This window comes from Crocodylus siamensis, chromosome 4 (genome assembly GCF_052110815.1).
Source record: "Crocodylus siamensis isolate JL-2025a chromosome 4, ASM5211081v1, whole genome shotgun sequence".
NCBI classification, from domain to species: Eukaryota; Metazoa; Chordata; order Crocodylia; family Crocodylidae; genus Crocodylus; species Crocodylus siamensis.
Genome location: NC_143398.1, coordinates 145,426,124 through 145,448,271, shown reverse-complemented (window position 1 = coordinate 145,448,271; position 22,148 = coordinate 145,426,124).

The window sequence follows — 22,148 nt, the reverse complement described above, 5'->3', positions numbered from 1 at the left end:
AGTAACAACTGCACAGTAGCAACTTGTATAGATGCGTCCAGTCATTGTCACAAAATATGAGATTCTTGTAATGTAACTGTTTGAACTATAGTGAATTAACCAAAGAAATCTGAAAAATATTCTACTACTCTGTGAACGTCTTTTTTAATTAACATATTTTTTTTCCTGCTAGCGTGTACAGAGTGTATAGTGTGGAACAAATATAAAAGTAAGGCACAAAGAAATGCAGTGTATTTGAAATGATTACAAAGTGGGTTTATAACTGTTTGGAAAATTGTGCTTAAAGAGTTATTATCAATGTTAAACTGGAAGGATGTGACACGTGGGGCCTCTCCTGGGTCTGGTAGTCAATTAGCCTAGAATGTAGGCTGCCTAATCTACTACATGTTTTAGATTGCATAAATATATAACTATATCTATATGGTCACAGTGCACAGAGTATCTTCCAACTCTACAAAGCAGTGGAATCATTATAATTTTAATATTTTCTCAATCAAGGTTTTAAATCTTTGTTAGTGGTCTAGGGTTTGCATTGAGTTCACATGTAAGGCACACCTTAATTTCAGGTTTTGGTATTTAAACAGAGTCTAGGACTTTTATTTTGTCTTATGGTAGTATAGAATTAGCTTGAATGAGTACCCATGGAGGACAGAGGGGTGGGATAGAGGCTAGGAAGAGAAGATTAATTCTGACTTCAGCTCTACTTAATTGTGGCATCATACTTAAAGATTGATCCAAATTTGACAAATGCTGTATCCCTTAAACTACCTCTATCACCTATTTCTACAAGTTCTCTTTGTTAAGGTCAAAAAATTGATATCCCTGGGTTCTCTTCTCTAAGGCAGGTTTTCCAGTTCTTATTCATGTAACTGTTCTATGGATTTTCTGCAATTCTTCAACATCTTTCTTTACTTGTCAACAGAAATACTATCCCAACAGTGGTTGTACCTACACCAAATACAAAGGTAGTATAATTTCCTTACTCCCTGTTCCTATATAATGTTTACTCAGCCAAGGATTCCATTAACCCATTGGGCCCCAATGTCCTAGTAAGAACTCATATTCAGGTGATTATTTGCTACTTTTTATCTCAATTGTCACTTTTGGGGCATTAGTAAAATGTTCTTAAATAGTTTCCATTTATTATTCAGAATATCAAGAAGAAAAGTGTTGCTCATTGTTGAATCTTAGCTGTATTTCCTATTTGATAACAATGTTTTTTGCTACCAGGCCATGGGCTAAGCAAGGGTAAGAGCACCCTTCACTTTTCCTGTTGAAGCTGGCCTACTAGGCAGCCAAAGAGGGAGTATGGCTTAATGAGTTGGGCCCTTGCCCTCCATGGAAGGAAAAAGGGCCCTGGATTCTGGTCTCTTATCCTACTGCAAATACAGCAAAAGCTGTGTTATCCAACATTATACCAACCGGAAAGCTCCGCTGTCATATTGCTGAGGGACGCGGCAACAGTGAAACTAGAAGTCCCACTTCTGATTTTGCTGCCACAAGCAGAGTTCTTTTTCTTCTTCACTCCTTCCTTGTGAACCATGGCCCAGGGCAAAGCAGCCTGCATGGGGCTCCCATCCCTGTCCCCTGGCACAATGATGCTAGGGAGTACACCGGATGGTGCATATTTGATTAACCAGCATCTCCCATTCACAGGGTATGCTGGATAACAGAGCTTTTGCTGTAGTGTTTTTGCATTTTGTACAGTATTTAATAGCTATTGGCCAAAATGGTTATATATCAATGGTATAGCTTCTGTCCAGAACTGAGAATGCCCTCCTTTCTATCTCAGGAAGTTGCACTCCCTCTGACTTGTTCTAAAGGTATGAATGAGCAAAATGAGACAATCACAATGGAGCAGCAAAAGAGAAACACGGGAAAAGTGTGGTTATAGCTGGTAGGGTTGTGCAAAGCTTTAGTCCCTGATTCAATTCAGCAGAGATTCAGCCCAGTTTGGCGGCTGAATCTCTAAATCTGAATCAAATCAGGAGACCCCTTAATTTCTCTGAATCAAATCAGAACTCCGAATCAATTCGCAGAGATTCAGAAAGATTTGGCTATTTGGACATAGATACAGCTTTAAATGTTTTTTCAACATACCCCTAGGTACCAGGCAGCTCATGAATGCTGAGATGCTGGGGTGGATGGAGCGTCCCACAGCAGCATGGTGGGGGGGTGGTGATCTCCAGTGCCCTTGGTAGCAGACCTGGAAGCGGTCCCCTATGTCCCCCTAGTTCGGCAACTGGTGCTGCCTCGGTCTGGGGAGCACCTGAGGTCCCCCCGTGGTTGATCGCTAAGCTGGGGGTGGTACAGGGGACCCCCCCCACTGCGTTCTCTGACAGACCCAGAAGTGGCCTGGAAATACTTCTGGTCCACTTCCAGGTTCGCCGTTAAGAATTTGGGGGGCCCCCCCACATTCTTGTGGGATGCTTCATCTGCCCCAGCATCACAACGTTCATGAGCCATGTCCGGTACCTCCAGGTGTGTAGAAAAAACATTTAAAGCTGTGTCTACGGCTGAATCGCTGATTCTCCAAATCAGCATTGAATCTTCAGATTTGGATTCGGCCAAATTGAACTGGGGACAGCAATCTGTATCAACAAATCGAATCACTGTTCCTGATTTGGGCTGAATCCGAATTGAATACGGCCAGCTTGGCACACCCCTAATAACTGGTAATGGCCCTTTAGAAGTGACAGACGATGAAGAAAGAGGACAGCCTAGGGGCTCATCTACATGAGGAGTTTTACTGTGCAGTAGACTAATTTTCTGTGCAGTGTAGCGTCATTGTCTACATATGCAAGTGCTTATTGCACAGTAATTTATTCTACTGTGCAGTTTGTTTATCACTTGCAAATGTTGGGGCCTACGGGTAGAGCAGCCATTGCACACTGGGCACAGGCTCTGAAGACAGTGTCACACTGCAGACTGCTCTGGGCCAGAAAAGCAGGTGGCCAGGGAGCACTGCACAGGCCTGCTTTTTAAAGAGTGCCCCTGGTACCTGAGTACCTGCAGTCAGAGCCTCCAGCTCCACCTGGCTGCTGCATGGGTGTGGAGCAAGGCTGGAGGATGCCTGGAGCAGGCTACTTCCATAAGCAGAAAATCTGTTCCCAAATTGCTGCACATGTAGATGTCTACCCAGGCTGGTTTACTGCACAGTGAATTACTGTGCAGTAAATCCAAATAACATTAATTGCACATGAATATGCACCCTAGATGTAGTAATATGTATTTTGTATCTGGCTAGACATGAACAAAGTGAATACGTTACTTCTGTCCTCTGCAGAACAGGATATCAGTCCCATTTGAGTGTGTGTATAATCACCTCATGCAATAGGGGGTAGCTCAAAAGTAAGTCTTATTATTATACGTAGTATAAACAGGTGTGTTACTATAAGTTCCATCCATTGGACACCAGGTGGTAATAGAAAATAAAAATGTTTAAGTTTTAGCAACTATCATTTTAATATATGATCTGCTGTTGCGGTTCAGTAGTAGCATCCTTGCGTACTACACGGGAGACCTGGGTTTGATGCATATAACTGCCACCATTGAGGCAGCAAATGTCCAGACTTAGTCCAGCCTTTGGATACTGTTAGGACGGTCTAAAAGGGGGATGGGAGGTCTGGGCAGCCTTTGTTCCTCCATATTCCTGTGTAGGTGTATGTTTTGAAGGTCTTGGTGAAGGATTGATGGTTGCTTCTTTTAACTGATGTCAAAACTCAATGCATGACATATTTTTATATAAACTGCATTAAAAATAAATTGTTTGTAAATCAAATCACTTGAAAGTGATTCAAGGCTGGCTGTGGAACTTTTATTCTACCTTGTATGTGGGGGGGCAAGTATGCAGTGAAAATCATGATATAAAATCATGTTAGTAAAGCTAAAACATATGATATGATATAATATATAACATATAATTAAATATAATATACACAGATCAAATATTAAATGTTTTTAATGTTATGATCATATATTATGTTTTACAGTGCACCTCTGCTTCATTTAGTGAAGAGAATAAATCAGTTTGGTAATCAGGGAGACTATTTACTACAGGACTCTGCTTCATTCACTCCAGAAACAGGAAGAAATACACATCAGTAATCTCTTTTGGTTTAAATACATTCACACAGTATCTGCTGTCAAGAGCTGTCTCCTTCGAATTTTGTCTGGATGCCTAGCTATCTATTCCTCTCAGTAGCAATTTTGTGCCTGCGTTAACCAAACTCCAGAATTTTTGAGGAACTTCTAAAAGCTAGTGAAATTTTCACCCACAGCCTAAATATTGACTAAAAACCTGAAGCTTAGGCAGGTATGAGTGACGAACCTTGTTTAGGAGACACGGGTACAGGTTTCAGATGTTCCTGATTTTTTAATGATAACACACACTGATTTGAGCCCCTGTGCCATTTGTCATTGAGTTTGGCAGTACATTCTGCTTCTCAGAGGGAGCCAGGTCCCTGAGTTAAATGGTTCACCTTTGCACTTGGCTACAGTGGGAGCTGCCAAGGTATGTTATGATGTCATCTGAATCATGACAATAGATAGAGTGCCTATTCAGCTGAAGATCCAAAGTAGGAGCGCTATAGGAAAGAACTGGCATATGTGCTAGCATAACTGAACAGGATGGACACCAGCCAGTATCCCAACTGAGAGGGGCATCTGTCTTGGCTAGGCCAAAATGAATTTTGAAATCAGGATACATACGTTTGTTCTTGCCTGGGGCATTTGCTTGCAGCTTTCAAAATGCCCACCAGAAGGATGCTCCCCTCTCCCCCTAGGAATATTACCTGGCCAGGTCACCTGATTGACCAGCCTGAACCAAGAAGAAAACCAGGAGAGAGAGAGGGGTCACCTGGGATTCTCCAAGTGAGGGGCAGAGAGAGGGGGAGGGGATTTCTTCACCGGGAGAGGTTGTGGAAAAATAAACAGCTGCTGCTGCAGTTGTGCAACCACACTGGCAGCTAGAAGTTGCCACTGGCCCTATGCCATCACCACTGCCTCAGGTGCCCAGCTGCCCTGTTACATCTCTGCATGGACAGGAAGGAGCCATACTGAGCTTGGTAAAGCTGGCAGAGCCTGATAAGCAGTAGTGGCAAGGGAGAATCTTTCATGCCTCATTGAGCACGTACACAAAGCTGCATGGACAGACAAGTACTAGAAAGGCATCCACTATGTTGGGGGAATAATTATGGCTGTAATATAGGAGAAGAACTAGAATAAGCCCTGCAGGGAGGACAATGGAGATTGAGTCGGGCACAAGAACTGGAACAGTGGTGTAACAGACAAACCCGCAGTGGCGATCATGAATGACGTGTGCCCCTGGCAGCTGGGTGGTGGGGGGCATGGCAGCGCTGGTGGCAGTGGGAGCAGGGTGATGGTAAGTGGGGAACTCTCACAGACGCTGCTGGTGCTGTCAGCAGTGAGGGCAGGGTGGCTAGCACCAACCAGGGGTTGGCAACCACTCACAGATGCTGCCAGCAACATTGGCAGTGGACAGCAGCAATTGCTGACTGCCCGCTAATGCCACCTGCAGTGTCAGCGGTGGGACGGGGGGATGGCAAGCGGCGACTACCCGCAGGCACCACTGACAGTGTTTGCAGCACTTTTTCGTAGGGGGTGCACTGCCACACTCAGGGGGTGCATGTGCACACGTTGCCAGTGGTGGTCATGGAGATGGAAAAGTAAATGACTGACTAGTACAGGGACAGGGACAAAGAGACCTTGACTCCACAGAGGAAACTGGAAGGCTAACATGAAAGAATGGTTAGCAGGGGGCTGCCACCAAGGAGTATACCTGCTTGGCTTGAGCTTGCAGGGAAAGTGTGAGGAGAGCCAAAGCGGAAATGGAACTTAGGTTGGCAGGAAAAGTTAAGGATAACCAAAAGTCATTCATTAAGTACATAGGAAGGAAAAAGAAGGTTCAGGGTAACTTCGGGCCCCTTCAGGATAAACTAGGGCAACTGGTAACAGATAGGATGGCCAAAGTGGTGCTTTTCAATGATTTCTTTGCATCCGTATTCCTGGATACGAATACAAATATGCATCCCATTGGGAGTTTAGGTAAGCCCAGTATAGATACCAACCCACCAACTGTTTGTGCTGACCTACTAAAGGGGCACCTGGAGGGGTTGAATGTGTTTAAGTCAACAGGACCTGATGATCTTTATCCTAGGGTGCTTAATAATTAGCTGGAGTCATACCAGAGCTGCTGGCACAACTGTTTGGGCACTCGTGGTGCTCAAGACTCGTCCCGGAGGATTGGAAAAGGGCCAATATGGTCCCTATTTTCAAGAAGGGGAGGAAGGAGGAACTGGGTAACTATAGGCCGGTTAGTCTCAGCTCTATCTTTGGCAGGGCTTTGAGAAAATTGTTAAGGATCACATCTGTGGGGGACCAGAGGGTAAAATGATGCTAAGGGGCAATCAGCATGGGTTCATACCAGGCAGATCCTACCTGACTAACCTGGTTTCATTTTATGACTGGGTCACAATATGCTTGGATGAAGGAATAGAGGTAGATGATATTTACTTAGATTTAAAAAAGGCCTTTGACACAGTGTCACACCCTTTTCTTATAAATAAACTAAACAGTTGAAATGTAGATTATTACACAGTCCGGTAGGTAGAAAATTGGCTCATGGGATGCACCCAAAGAGTGGTGGTGGATGGGTTGGTTTCTACCTGGAGAAATGGAGGCAGCGGAGTCCCGCAAGGCTCTGTCCTGGGACTGGTACTATTAAATATCTTCATTAGTGACTTGGATGAGGCAGTAGAAAGCATCCTGTCCAAGTTTGCTGATGACATCAAACTATGGGGGGAGGTACACAAACTAGACGGCAGGGATTCAGTCCAGGCTGATTTGGACAGGGAAATGGGCTGAACAGAATAGGATGCACTTTAACAAGGATAAGTGTCATGTGTTTCACCTGGGGAGTAAGAATCATCAACACATCTATAGCCTGGGAGGTACCATTCTAAGTAGCACAACTGTGGAAAGCGATCTTGGAGTAGTAGGCGACTCCAAAATGAACATGAGTCACCAGTGTGATGAGGTAATATGTAAAGCTAACTGCACCCTTTCTTGCATAAGTAGTTGCATTGCAAACAGGTCTAGGGAGGTGATACTTCCCCTCTATGAGGCATTGGTCAGGCTGCAACTGGAGTACTGCATTCAGTTTTGGGCACCGCACTTCAGGAGGGTTATGGATGGCCTGGAGAGGGCTCAGAAAAGGGTCACTTGTCTGGTTAAAAGCCTACAGAAATAACCCTATGTGGATTGATTGGGAGAGCTGAACCTCTTCAGCCTCCGCAAGGCAAGGCTGAGAGGTGATCTCATGGGCGCCTACAAACTCATCATGGGGGCCAGCAAGAAATAGGGGATACAATGTTTACCAGGGCGCCTGTCGGGGTAAATAGAAATAATGGCCACAAACTGAAAGACAGCAAATTCAGATTGGACATCAGGCAAAAATTCTTTACAGTGAGGGTTGCCATAATATGGAATATGCTTCCAAGGGAGGTGGTGCTTTCCCTTTCACTGGAGGTATTTAAAAAGAGATCAGACAGACACCCGGCTGGGGTCATCTGACCCCAGCACTCATTCCTGCCCAGGGGAGGGGGTCGGACTCGATGATCTAATGGGTCCCTTCCAACCATAACATTCAATGAAACTGTGAAACAGTAGTGGAACAGCCTATCATCTGGGTGGATGGAAGCAACAATGATGAGGCTTTTCCTTGAAGTAGTGGATCATATTAAATATGAATTATATATGACAGAGAATAAAGTTGATTTCGAAGGTGTTTCCAATCTTTCTGTTCTTGATATTTTCTGATGTTCATCCTTCCTAATTAACACCAAATCAGACCGTATCCCTTGTGCAAAACCTGTAGAATACAGTTAGTTAACAAGCCACCAGGGGTGTAATTAATGAGCTACTGCTTGATGTTTTCCAGTCATTATATTAATAATACAAAAAACAAAAAACCCTAATAACAACTACAAAGTCAACTAAAATTAGATGATCTGTTGCAATGGACCTTGTTATAAGATGATGACAATTGTGTTTGTAGACATGACACAAATACCCAAACTTATATAATTGTTTTCATTGCCATCTATCACACCTAATTACTTGAAGAAAATATTCTTATTTTCTCCCTTAAAAACAGTTCAATGACAAACCCAAATGTGTTGTGGAAAGTCTTGACAGACAGCCATGCAAAAAAAAGAAAAAAAAAAAAAGAAATCAGTATCCATATGAATTTGACAAAAATAATACAGTGTTAAGTCAAGCCAGTTCAAGCAGAACATCAAGATCATCCCTATCCAAACCATCCCATACAACTATAATCTAAACCAGTGGTTCCCAATCTTTTTGGAAGGGGAGGAGTCCCCCATGCACCCATGCATTAATGAGCCACTTGGCCGTGAATCCAGAAGCACTGTGCACAGGAGTGCTGACAGCAAACCCGGAAGTATTCTTCTTGAGCACTTTGCAACCTTCCTGAGGGCCCCCTGTGACCCTGATTTGGGTTGCATCCCTAGGTAGGGAACTGCTGATCTAAACTCTACATAAGACTACCCTCAACTCTGACACAACACAGGCATAACAGCTTAACCTGCCACATGTAAAGCAAGGGAACCACAGCAGCCAAAATCCTGCTTCTATGAAATGCTGTCGATATATGCTCAAGAGGTCCTGGGTAAAAGGCCACTTCCCCCGCTAGAGAGGAAGGCAAAAAACCCCACAGGCCATACCAATATGATCATGGTCCCAACCTCACCCACCAAAGTCACTTCCAAACACCATATATCGCCCTTCTGCAGCCCCATCCCATATATGGAGTTTTGGTGAGCTGTTGTGGCAGGGGGAGGTGCTGACATAGCTCACTGTGATCTCTGGGGTCTTATGTATTGCACAGCTTGTTGGGTACATATCCCTGCCCCTCAACTCTCCTGCCATGACTTTGATGTTAAACTATCAAGAGAGGGGGTTCAGTGGAGATCTTCCTGGGAGGGCCTCCTGACAAATGGCAGTACTCATGATTCGTTTGGCACGATGTTCCATGGGGCTCCGCCTCCCCTACACCCCGTCCACTCACCAACTAGATGGATATTCGTAGAGAGGGGATTTCAGCCCTGTGGGGTTGCCCGCAGCTTACCTTGGGTGAGGTCCCACGTCGACGTGGATGCAGATGACTCTTCTCCCTCTGATCTCGAAACATGGCCTGCCTTCTCTAGGCTTCTTGATTTCCCTTTCCCTTTTCTCTGTCTCTCTTTTTTTCTTTTTAGAAGAAATACTCCCCTGGGGAGGAGAGGGCTGTGGAGCTGCCTCCCTGGCCCCAGACTCCTCCAGGGGGCTCAAATGCCTCCTCTTGCCCTGCTCCCTACAGGGAACTTAAATGCTTCCCTCAGGTTGCCTTCAGTAGGGAGCTAGAGGGCTTCCCTTGCTCTGCCTCAGCAGTTTCCCCTGCATGGCCTGCGGGAGCTGCACAGGCTGTGCTGCTCCTCTTCTACACTGGAGCCTCAGCATGTCTAACGTGCTGCCCACCAGTGTTTTCTCTCCCCGGCTCACCCCCTGCCCTGGTTCTGGCGGGGCTTTTCAACTTTCCTGAGGCGGCCGGTATGGCCGCTGCAATTGGTTCAGCTGTTCTCCGCGTGGGGAACAGCTGATTAAACAGCCGGTGTAACGCTGGCTCGCATGGCTGCGGCCACAGTCCTAGCTCCTGCTCTGGCTGCCTGGCAGGGGGTAACTCACCACTGCCGGGGTTCTGTTTCCGGGATTTGGGGCCTGGGGGGATTACCCTCTCCCCTTCAGGAGCCTGTAGTGGTGCCTCGTCGCCACTTTCACAACAACTTGTTAAAAATCTGTATTTACCCCGGGCCCAAATAATTACACACCCCTGGCCTAGATCATCCCCAAACAGTGCATATTCTTGAACACAATCTCTTCTGGAACACATCCAATGATGGAGACACAACTGCCTTAGGCAGTCTATTCCACTGCCTCACTGTTCTAACAATGAATAAGTTTTCTGGATATCCAATCTAAATTGACTTTACTGCAACTTCAGGCCATTGATCTGCATTCTCTTTGCAGCAAGAAAGAAAAGGTGCTTTCCTTCTTCCATATGGCAGCCCTTCAAATATTTGAAGACTGCTGTCATATCCCATCTGAAGTACTCTTTCTGCAAGCTGAACATGCCTCTCCTCATGTTAAGGGGCTGTGACTTGGATGACTGCACAGTCCGGTGGGTGGAGAATTGGCTGGAGGGTCGCACCCAGAGAGTCGTGGTGGATGGGTCGGTTTCGACCTGGAGGGGTGTGGGCAGTGGGGTCCCGCAGGGCTCGGTCCTTGGACCGATACTCTTTAATGTCTTCATCAGCGACTTGGATGAGGGAGTGAAATGTACTCTGTCCAAGTTTGCAGATGACACTAAGCTATGGGGCGAAGTGGACACGCCGGAGGGCAGGGAGCAGCTGCAAGCAGACCTGGACAGGTTAGACAAGTGGGCAGAAAACAACAGAATGCAGTTCAACAAGGAGAAATGCAAAGTGCTGCATCTAGGGAGGAAAAATGTCCAGCACACCTACAGCCTAGGAAATGACGTGCTGGGTGGCACGGAAGTGGAAAGGGATCTTGGAGTCCTAGTGGACTCCAAGATGAACATGAGTCGGCAGTGTGACGAAACCATCAGAAAAGCCAATGGCACTTTATCGTGCATCAGCAGATGCATGACAAATAGGTCCAAGGAGGTGATACTTCCCCTCTATCGGGCGCTGGTCAGACCGCAGCTGGAGTACTGTGTGCAATTCTGGGCGCCGCACTTCAAGAAGGATGCGGATAACCTGGAGAGGGTCCAGAGAAGGGCCACTCGTATGGTTAAGGGCCTGCAGGCCAAGCCCTACGAGGAGAGATTAGAGAAACTGGACCTTTTCAGCCTCCGCAAGAGAAGGTTGAGAGGCGACCTGGTGGCTGCCTATAAGTTCGTCAGGGGGGCACAGAAGGGAATTGGTGAGTATTTATTCACCAAGGCGCCCCCGGGGGTTACAAGAAATAATGGCCACAAGCTAGAAGAGAGCAGATTTAGATTGGATATTAGGAGGAACTTCTTCACAGTTCGAGTGGCCAAGGTCTGGAACGGGCTCCCAAGGGAGGTGGTGCTCTCCCCTACCCTGGGGGTATTCAAGAGAAGGTTGGATGTGTATCTAGCTGGGGTAATGTAGGCCCAGCACTCTTTCCTGCTTATGCAGGGGGTCGGACTCGATGATCCATTGAGGTCCCTTCCGACCCTAGCATCTATGAATCTATGAATCTATGAATCATATGACTTGCCTTCCAAACCCTTGATCATCTTTGCTGCCCATCTCTGGACCCTCTCTCAAACTTCGTCACATGCTTTTTAAAAAGCCCGCTGTACTGACCTCCTCAACAGCTGGCAGGCGTTGTGGCTTCAGAAGGGGCCACCATCCCTGCAGCTGTCACCCTGCTGTACCTTAACACACACAGGATCACCCATGGCACGAGTTTTGCTTGTCCGCAGCTTGAGGGGCAGTTCCCCCCAAACCCCTGCACCGATCTTCCTGAGGCTTGTCAGTGAGACCCTAAGGGACCATGACCCCAGGGAGAGGGGAGTTCAAGAAGAGTGGTTGCTCCTCAAGGGAGCAATCCTCAATGCTAAGTCTATTCCATCTCAGAGGAAAGGCAGCAAGAGGGCACAGCAGCCCCCCTAGCTCTCCAGGGACCTAGCAGACCTCCAAAGGCTAAAAAGAAAAGCCCACAAAGGATGGAGGACGGGATTCACCTCCAAGGAGGATTATTCTGCACTGGTCTGGTCCTGCAGGGAGCAAACCAGGAAAGCCAAGGCTGCAACTGAACTCCAACTAGCTTTGAGCATCAAAGACAATAAAAAGTCCTTTTTCAGATATGTGGGGAGCCAGAGAAAAAGCAAGGGCAACATTGTAACCCTGCTGAATCAGATGGAGCAACTGACAACTGACGCCCAGGAAAAAGCCAGCCTATTAAATGGGTACTTTGCGTCGGTCTTTCATCAGTCCCATGGGACGCCCATGCCCGCTACGAGACAGGGAGGTCTGGGTGAGGGAGATCCCCTACCTTCCATCAATGCTGATCTTGTGAAGGAACACCTTGAGAAGCTGGATACCTTCAAGTCAGCTGGCCCTGACAATTGACACCCCAGGGTACTCAAGGAGCTGGCGAGCACCATAGCCCAGCCCCGGCACGGATCTTTGAAAAGGGCAATGCTGTGATTAGGGGGCCAGTACACACATCCACAGGAGGCCTCAAATGCCTCTACACAAACGCCCATAGTATGGGAAACAAGCAGGAGGAACTCACCCTCCTGCTGGCTGACACCAACCCAGACATAGTGGGGATCAGTGAAACATGGTGGGACTCAACACATGACTGGGCGGTTAATGTCAAGGGCTATAGGATGTACAGGAGGGACAAGACAGGGAGGAAAGGTGGGGGCGTGGCACTCTACATTAAGGAGGAATACGCATCCTCATCAATTAATAAAGAATCAGAGGAAGAGCACTCTGAAGTGCTTTGGGTTAGAATACAAGGCAGTTGAAGGGAAAGAGATTTAACAGTGGGGGGTGTACTACAGAGCTCCCAACCAAGGAGAAGAGCTGGACCAAGAATTCTTAGGTCAGTTCACGGAGGTAGTCGTGGGGGACCTGAACTTCCTGGATATCTGTTGGGAAGAGCAGTCAGCCAGGTCTGACCACTCACGTAGGTTCTTAGCCAGGATGCAGGACCTCCACCTAACCCAGGAGGTGCACAGCTCCATCAGGGGAGACGCCTTATTGGACCTGGTGCTGGCCACAGGAGATGACCTGGTGAGGGGGATGCGGGTGCTCGACCCCCTGGGCGACAGTGATTATTGCCTGCTGGAATTCACCATCCAGTGCAAGGTGGCAAAGGCTTGCAGCAAGGCAGCAACGCTAGATTTCAGGAGGGCAAACTTCACCAAGCTAAGGAGAGTAGTCAGGGATGCACTGAGGTCCCAGAGGGGAGGAGAGCCAGGTGTCCAAGGAGAGTGGTCGCTCCTCAAGGAGACGATCCTCCAAGCCCAAAGAGAGGTAATCCCAACGAAGATCAAAGGGGGCAGGAGGGCACACAAGCCCCCATGGCTCACCAAAAGAATCTGGGAATGTCTCCTAGCTAAAAGGGAGGCGTACATCCAGTGGAAAAGAGGGGACATCACCAGGGATGACTATACTGCAGTTGCTCGGGGATGTAGGGGGGCAGTCAGGAAGGCCAAGGCACAGATGGAACTGGGACTAGCTTCCCAGATTAAGGACAATAAGAAGTCCTTCTTTAAATACATAGGGGGTAAAAAGAAGGTTCCGGGTAATGTGGGACCCCTGCAGGACTTGTTAGGAAACTTGGTCGTCACACCAGACGATAAAGCCAACATATTTAATGAATTCTTTGCCTCCATCTTCTTAAGCAGGGACTGGAACAGCCACCCCCCCCTCTGGGCCCCCCTCAGGCCCCTGGGGAGGCGCATCTAGGCCAAAGGTTAGTGAGGAACTAGTTAGGGAGCTTCTGGAGGGACTGGACGTGTTCAAGTCAGCTGGTCTCGACGATCTCCACCCTAGAGTACTAAAGGAATTGGTGGAGGTCATTGCAGGACCCCGGCGCGGCTTTACGAGCACTCGTGGTGCTCTGGTGTGGTGCCAGGGGACCGGAAGAGGGCCAACGTAGTTCCCATCTTCAAAAAGGGGAAGAAGGAGGACCCAGGAAACTATAGGCCAGCTAGTCTTACTTCGATCCTAGGCAAGCTGTTCGAGAAAATTATGCTGGCACACATCCAGGAGAGGCCAGCAGGGGATTTCATGCTTAGGGGCAACCAACACGGGTTCATCAGTGTCAGGTCCTGTCAGACCAACCTGGTAGCCTTCTATGATCAGATAACCAAATCATTAGATGCAGGGGTAGCAGTGGACATCGTCTTCCTGGACTTTCGGAAGGCCTTTGACACTGTCTCTCACCCTGTTCTCATTAAGAAACTGGGGGACTGTGGTATTGACGCCCACACAGTCAATTGGGTTGCCAACTGGCTGGAGGGCCGCACCCAGAGAGTGGTGGTGGATGGGTCATTTTCATCCTGGAGGGAGGTGGGCAGTGACCACCAGTACCTGGGGGAACGTTTGTTCACCAGAGTGCTCCAAGGAATGACTAGGTCAAACGGTCATAAACTCCTACGAGACCTTTTCAGGCTGGACATAAGGAAGAATTTCTTTACTGTCCGAGCCCCCAAGGTCTGGAACAGCCTGCCATTGAAGGTGGTTCAAGCACCTACATTGAACACCTTCAAGAGCAAATTGGATGCTTATCTTGCTGGGATCCTATGACCCCAGCTGACTTCCTGCCCTTTGGGTGGGGTCTGGACTCGATGATCTTCTGAGGTCCCTTCCAGCCCAAATGTCTATGAAATCTATGAAATCTATGAAAAACTTGGCAGGCTTTGTGGCCTCAGTAAGCCACCACCCTTGCAGTAATGACCCCCCTGTGTTGTAACATAGACATGACATGAGGTTTGCTTTCAAGAATTTGGGGTGCCGGTCCCCCCAAACCCTGCACCGATCTTCTTGAAACTTGGCACGCTTCATCCTCTCTGCAGAGTCTACCACCCCGGAGATAGCTCATGAGACTGGAGATAGCTCATGAAAAGGTGGGCCACCTGAAGTGCTACCAGGAAATAGGGAGACTCAGGAGGCAGTTGTTGGGAGCTCAGGGAATTGTGGCTGCTGTGAAGGCTAGAGGATTCCCTGAAGGTGATCCTGAGATTTTTCTTCTGCCCTATCATTTCTCTTCCTCAGGGTATTGGGGCAACCTTGATGTAGACAGTAATGGTCCCATGGGTAAGGGATGTCACAAAGCAGCACTGACTTCATCTGCTCCTCGAGAGCCTGTAGCACTTGTGGTAACATCGTATACCACTATCATCATCCCGGGGGGCAGCAACAACCCATTATCCAGTGAATGGAAGTAAAACCCTATTCACCAGAGCAGCTCCAGGCGATGGGGAAATCTCTGAGTCCAGTCAATAAGAAAACTGTAGTTGGGTGGCTGGCTGCGGTAGTATCCCTGCCTACCAACTTGATTGAAGACCTGATTGCTTTGGTCAGGGAATTCATGACCAAGGATGATTTTGGGGCCTTCTCAGTGATGCCAAGTGTGGGGTATGGAGAAAGATGTACAAGGGTGTGTTGATGGTGTATTTCCCAGATGAAAGCTTGCTAGCTAGGTGCCATAACACGGTGCAAAAAGGAGAGAGACTTGAGGTCTATTCAGAGAGGAAGAAGATTCTGTATATGGCAGCTGGAATAGCAAGACAGCCACTGTATAATTATGATGTGCCCAAGTTCAAGGAGCTATTATTGAGACATGTTCAGCCAGAGTTGCAGCTGGCTGCACAAAGAATCAATGCCCAGCCTCCGTTGAGCTGAATAGAACATCAGTTACCAGATGCTTGTAATCTTGCATCCCAGATTTTTGGGAAGTCAAGGCAGAGGGGAAAGGTTGCAGCCATAGCAGGTGGTCATGGTAGAGGTTGGTGGGGAAAATCTCCACAGAGATGGCTGGATGACCCTGAGAGGCTGGAAGTGTTGGGGCAGTTGTTGAAATATGAGAATAGGGAGGATATCGATGGAAAACTGACCTCTGAGTTATTGTACAGGCTAGCAGCTCACAGGGACAAGGAGCAGGAGAGAGGGCAAGTGGAAGTTGAAAGCCCCTGCCCTGGGGTTTCCCAGTAGGGGTGCCCCAGTCTCATCCCCTGAAGTTGTGGTGACTATTAAAATAGATCAGTGAGGATGGCCAGTGGTTGTGGTCTGGTGGGAAGATGACAATGGGGCTACAGCGGTTCAGCCAATGGTAGTGGATGCAATTAGTATGACTCTTCCTGATGGGTCAAATTGAATTTGAAATTCAGAAGAGTCCCTTTTGTGGGAAAAAGATTTGCTCTAGCAAAACTGAGTGGGTCAAGGATCTTCAGTATTGCTACACTACAGAAGTTGTCTTTGAGAACAGACTTGGTTAACAGGGAGCTTAGGCAAGTGGAGTCCTGACTCTGATGCAAGAATAGTGACTGGAGCAGCACATCGGTGTGCTGCCCTAGAGACAGTTGAGCCTCTGGATGTGCGGGGGGGCTGGAGTGCTGCTGTATGGGATCTGGTGCAGCAGGTCCAGTCAATCTGGGCACGGACTAAGAGTGAGTGCGGTAAGAATCAGGCACTGGAAAAAGTATAAGGAGGTGATTCAGCCCCTCAGCAGCAGTACAAATTCCCAGAGGAAGCATTCAGTGATATTAGGAAAGTCAATGATGATTGGGTTGAGCAGGAAGTGCTGGTTGAAAAGCTGAGCAGAAATAATAGTCCCATCTGGCCAGTGTGGAAAAGTGATGGAAAAACCTGGTGGCTGACAGTGGACTATTGGGCTCTCAAAAAGGTGATGTCACTCTGAGCACCTGTGGTAGCCAAATTTCCCAAGATGACAGCATCCATCAGTGAAGGGGCAAAGTGGTTCTCAGTACTGGACTTGTCTAATGCATTCTTTGCAATCCCTCTGCATCCTGATTGTTGGTATAAGTCTGCCTTTACTTTTGAAGGTACACAGTACACCTTCACTTGGGTTGCACAGGGATTCCATAATGGCTTTGCCATATGCCATCACCATGTGGTTAAGATGTGGACAAGGTTGACAGATGGGGACCAGAGGTATGTGTTGTCCTATGTAGATGATATTCTGGTGCTTGGTAGGAAGGAGCAGAAGTGGTTGGACCATACTGAGATAGTGCTACAGATTATCCAAGACAGGGTTCAAGGTGAACCCCAGGAAGGCACAGCTAATTATGACCTCCTGTAAATTCCTTGGGGTACAGCCAGGGGAAGAAGGGTGGTCCCCTGACCAAGATAGGGTCAGGCTAGTTGTACAGTTGCCAAGATCTATGGATATTACCACTCTGAGATCTTTTCTAGGCTTGACTGGTTTTCCCACAGAATTCATTGAGGACTATGCCTCAAAGGTGAAGCCATTGTACTGTCTGCTTCAAAAAGGGGAAACCCTGGAGCTGGGGACCAGAGCAAGGCTCTGGCAGCACTAAAGAAGGCACTGGCCCAAGCCCGGCTCTGGTGTACCCTTGATATAGCCACCCATTTGTGCTCCAGTTGGTATCGACTTCCCAAGGCATAGGAGCAGTCTTCATGCAAGGTCATGGTACAGGTTTGCAACCAGTAGCATATGCCTCCAGGGTCCTCATCTTGGTGGAACAGGAGTTCTCTTGTGAGAGAGAGGTGCTCACCCTGGTGTGGGCACTCCAGCATTGGGAGTATTTGGTTGGGATGTCCCCAGTGGTTCTTAAAACCACACATCCACTGGTGTGACTGGGAAGACAAATGAGGGGTGAAATGTCATCCCCCTGGTTGGCTAAGTGGACTTTAGCACTACTGAATCACAATGTGCAAGTGGAGAAAGCCCTGTCCCCTGTGCCCTGTGTCAGAGAGGGAGCTGAACACCTGTGTCCCCTCCCAGAGGAATATAGGCCTGACAAGTTTCTTTTCAGGGCCATACCTCTCAAGGAAGTGGATTGAGAGCAACAGCAGATGTAGGCTATTGATTGGTCAAATTATTATGAAGGAGGGGGAACCACAGACTGGATTTGAAGTGGTACGAGTGCCACCTGCTGGTCAAGATACAGAACATATTCAGGTTACAATAGGGAAGTGTAAGCCACGTTCAGCGCAGGCACTGAAAGTCGGCCCTCTGGGGTTGTCATCAGTTGAGCACTCACTGGTAATTTTGCCTGATTCAGACTGGGTTATTAGAGTGCTGTCAGATTGGTTGCTGGTCTGGGAAAAGAGAGGAAAGAAAACAGTAGATGGTAAGCCTGTGGTGCATGCAGAGGTATTGAGGTACATCTGGGGAATGGCCCAGTGATGGGACACCCCAATGTTGTTGCGGAAAGTGAAGGCATATGCAAGAGAGGAGCTGTATGTGGAGTGGAACCAGATGGCAGAAGCAAAAGCAAAAAGAGGGGTAGTCTAAAGCCAACCGTGGAAGCCAGAAAACCCAGAAATGGCAAGAGCCACCCCTGTATCCCCTGTTAAAAAAAAGGTGCTCTCTTGACATAGAATTAGTAACTCTGCAGCAACCTCTATTACAGAGCCGGTATAGTGGACAGAATCACGAGACTGGAAGGTCTGGAAAAACCCAGGTAGGCTAGTCCTGGCCCAGAAGGAGAACGAAGAGGCTTCTGTATGGGTGGTCCCTGAAGGAATCTGGGAGGAACTGATTCTGATGGTACACAGCCAAGGACATTTGGGGACTTGATAAAACACTGAAGTGGGTACAGGCAGCAGATTGGTGTCCCAAGATGCAAGAGGATGTGGAGTGGTGTGTCAACAACTGCCTTCCCTACATTGTTTATGTTCCAGACACCAAGATTTTTAAGGGTCCTCTGGATCATCAGCAGATTGACTGGGCATATGATGCGCCTCCCTGAACATTGGTAGCTAGGAGGGGAGCCTCTGGATGGGCTGCAACACAGGGTCCTCCCAGATCAATGGCTTCAAAATCTGGTTCACACCATTTCCGAAACAGAGAAGTAAGTAGCTGTGGCTCTGAGGGCCAGCACTGAAAAGATGGATCAGTACTTGGGATATTACACCCACAGGCAAGTAGGGGATAAGTTAATGTACAGGGCTACCACTCAGACTGGTAGAAAGCTACTTCCTGTCTGGAACGGGCCAGTCCAGATTGTAAACAAAGCTAGTCCTATGGTGTATCAGGTGGAAATTGCTAAAGACAAGACATGTTTTCAGAAATGGTTCCATGCATCAAAATTGAAAAAGTGGAAAGGTGACTAACAAGGGGCTAATCCCCTTCTCTGTGTTTTGTCTTGCAGGAAGTGGAGCATCACTTCCAGGGCCTCAAAGAGAGTTTGGCCATACCAAAGATTGAGAAGGTCGGATTAACCATTTATTTTTCTTTCTTTTGTTTTGCTTTGCTTGTGCTAGAGATTCAGATGGGGCACTTGGCTGAGGCTCACGCTCTGAATCATTAGGTATATTTTGATACGCCGGTGGTAGTCTCCCTGAGGGAAGGAGCGGTGGTGCAGAGGGACTGGATCCCGAGGAGGTGTCTGATTCATCCTCACTACCTGACAGGGCGACCGGAGAGCGGGTCCGATACTCAGCCAATTCAGAATTCCCCCCATCATTAGACTCAGGGAGTACAGGCAGTCCTCCTCGAGTCTTTCCTTTAACAACCATCACATGAGACTTTACTAAGCATTTCTTAATCCAAGGTGGCTAGCTATCACTTCTTTTACTACAAAGGATCCTTTCAGGGTCCACTGGACCCCAAATGTTGGCCACTCGAGTTGACAAAACTTAATTAAATCACCCTTTTTCATCTTCACTCCACAATCTGCCTGCTTTGCAAATTTACTGAAATTCCATAATATACATCCTAAGGCGTATTAGAGTTTTCTACATGGGAGTGACCCGCACCCATTGCCCACAAGAGTGCGCCCAACGCACACCAAATACCAAAAGATCCTTAACAACAGACGATTTATAACGAGAACCCAGCCAAAATTTCTCCCAGTAATCGTACACATCTTTTGTTCTTGGACCCAGACCAAATTGGGCAAGGGAATTCGTATACTCACTCAGATACCCCAGAGATCTCGATCAGAATGCCGGAGTGTGTGTCTGGCGTCCTCAGAAACTAAAAATTTGCACAGGAGCCTTTAACTTCCCAAATATCCCGACTCATGTCTCAAACCCCCGGGCGAGCCCAAAAAGTAGGCTCGGTGCGCACTCCCCGTGGTGCCGGAGGCGATTTTGTTGCTGAATTTCGGGGTAGTCCACGAGAATCTCCTGGCTGGCTCACCAATTTGTTGCAAAAAATTGCGGTTTGTTTCTCGGGAGGCACGCACGCGAAGAAATCTCAGACACACACTTATTAGCAGCACAAAAGGTGTGTTTACAAATAGGGTCGGAGCAGAGTCAAAGGACTCAGATTACTCCGCACCCCTGAGGAAATTCTCAGCTGGTATTTTATCCCTCCCCTCCTGGGCACGTGTGCAGAAACAGGAACTCTTACAGCTCATTTCCGGTTCATACAAACATGTATGTGACCACGTCACTTCATCCATCGCATGTATATTATAATTAACTACTTAAGTATGCAGGGCGGATAGGTGAATATGCATCAGCTAATTGCGCATGCTCAGAAAGTTCTCTAGGTCACCAAGAGTTTAAATCCCCCCCTTTCAAGGACACAGTCAGTTGAATTCCAGCTTCTGTAATCTGCATGGGAAAAGCAGGGGGAGTGTTGGGGAGGGAGAGTGATTTAGCATAAGAAAAACTGTAGCAAAGCTAGCTAAGAAAGAAAAGTCCTTGGCAGTGTTTTTTTCTTATCAGGTACGAGATGCAAACTGTGCAGTTCTAACATCCTGATGGAGATGAAGCCTGCTGATTACAAATTGCATACTGCAGAACCAGTAGCATTCAAACCACAAAGTGGTAACCCCAAACTACTTCCATCAGGTCGGGGCGATGCGTAGGGGGTGCACGTGGGTGCATGTGCACCCCCTGAACATGGCATTGTACCCCCTGGAAAAAGGCCACTCACCACCCCTCTGCCACCACTCCTGGGGTTTAGGTGCCCCTACTTACCTTTCACCAGGGTGGTCACTGGCCTGGCATTTCCGGGGGGGCTGTTCAGCCACAAAGCCCCACCAGGCCACCCATCCCCGGCAGGGTGCGGTTTTAGGTCATGCCCAGGACCAAGAGCCTCCTAACCATCCCCATCAGCTCATGCCCTTACCTCCTGATGTTACCAGAGTGGCAGCTCCACCGGGAGGTGTTGTTTCCTTGGTGCCAGGCAGCCAAGTGCTGTCTCCAGCTCTGCTGGCCTGAATCTTAAAATGGATGCTCATCAGAGCTGGGCTGCATCTGCTGGTTGCCTCTTCAGGCTCTTACAGTGGCAGACACCAGAGGTGCTCTGCCACATACCGTCCCCCTTAGAATAGTTCCTGGGGGAGGTTTCCCCTGCTGCTCCACCAAAGCAGGCTCCCCTCAGAGCTTGTGAAAGCTCTTCAGTGACGAGCACCCCCAAAGGTGCTCTTCCACACAATGGGAAGGCATGTTTTTAATGTTAGGGACAGAGGAAGTGTGGTGGCCCAAATGAATGTGACAGACCTTAACTTGCAAGATTCAGGTACCTGGGAGCTACATGAATTGAACTGTAGTGAAGAAGGATCAAGGCTGCTGGCTTATGTTATGGTCAAGGTCACCCCTGAGTGGCATCCAGCTGGCATGGTGGTGGTAAAGGAAGACCTGCCCATCAAAGGTCTCAAGAAATGGATGGGAGTTCATAGTGGATTTGACCCTGGTCAATGTGAGTAAAATTTATCCAAAATGTGCTGCATACCTACATCCCCTTTTGCAGAGATGGAGGGCCTGGGCCTAAGATGTAAATCACTTGATGCTTAGCTGTCAATATTGTCTTGGGTGCAGCAGGCATAGCAATGGGACTTTTAAATACCATTGGTCAGGAGGTTTTAGCCAACAAATTTGGCTTATTGGGAACTATCCTATGGCATTTGAATGTGCCTCTTTGGGACAGCCTAGAGGTAACCAGTAGGTACAGATAAATTTGGCTGATGCCATGCAAGCATTCAAACATGCCCAAGGGGAAGATATGACAACACTGACTGATGCCCTGCTAGCCTTACAGCCACGATGTGTGTCCAGGCTCAACTCTGGTCACTGGGAGTTGTGAAAGCATTGTGGAGCAACGAGCAAATTGACATATTCTGGTAGAATTAGAAAGACAAATTGGCATTAAAACTGGACAACCAGAGTGGCTTCAACCGTATAACCTATTGGTAGAATTTGAATTTGATCCTGCTACCATGATGGTTAGAATGCAGATTGATGCTATTAGTAATGCTGAAGAAGAACTGATATATCATATACTTGTGTTGGGAGCTTGTATCAATAAAGCTGTGGCTGTTCCCTGATTGGATAGGCAGTGGGCTAGAAAAACACCCTTGGGACATGCGGCCATCTCAGTGTCCATCTGTGAACAGAGAC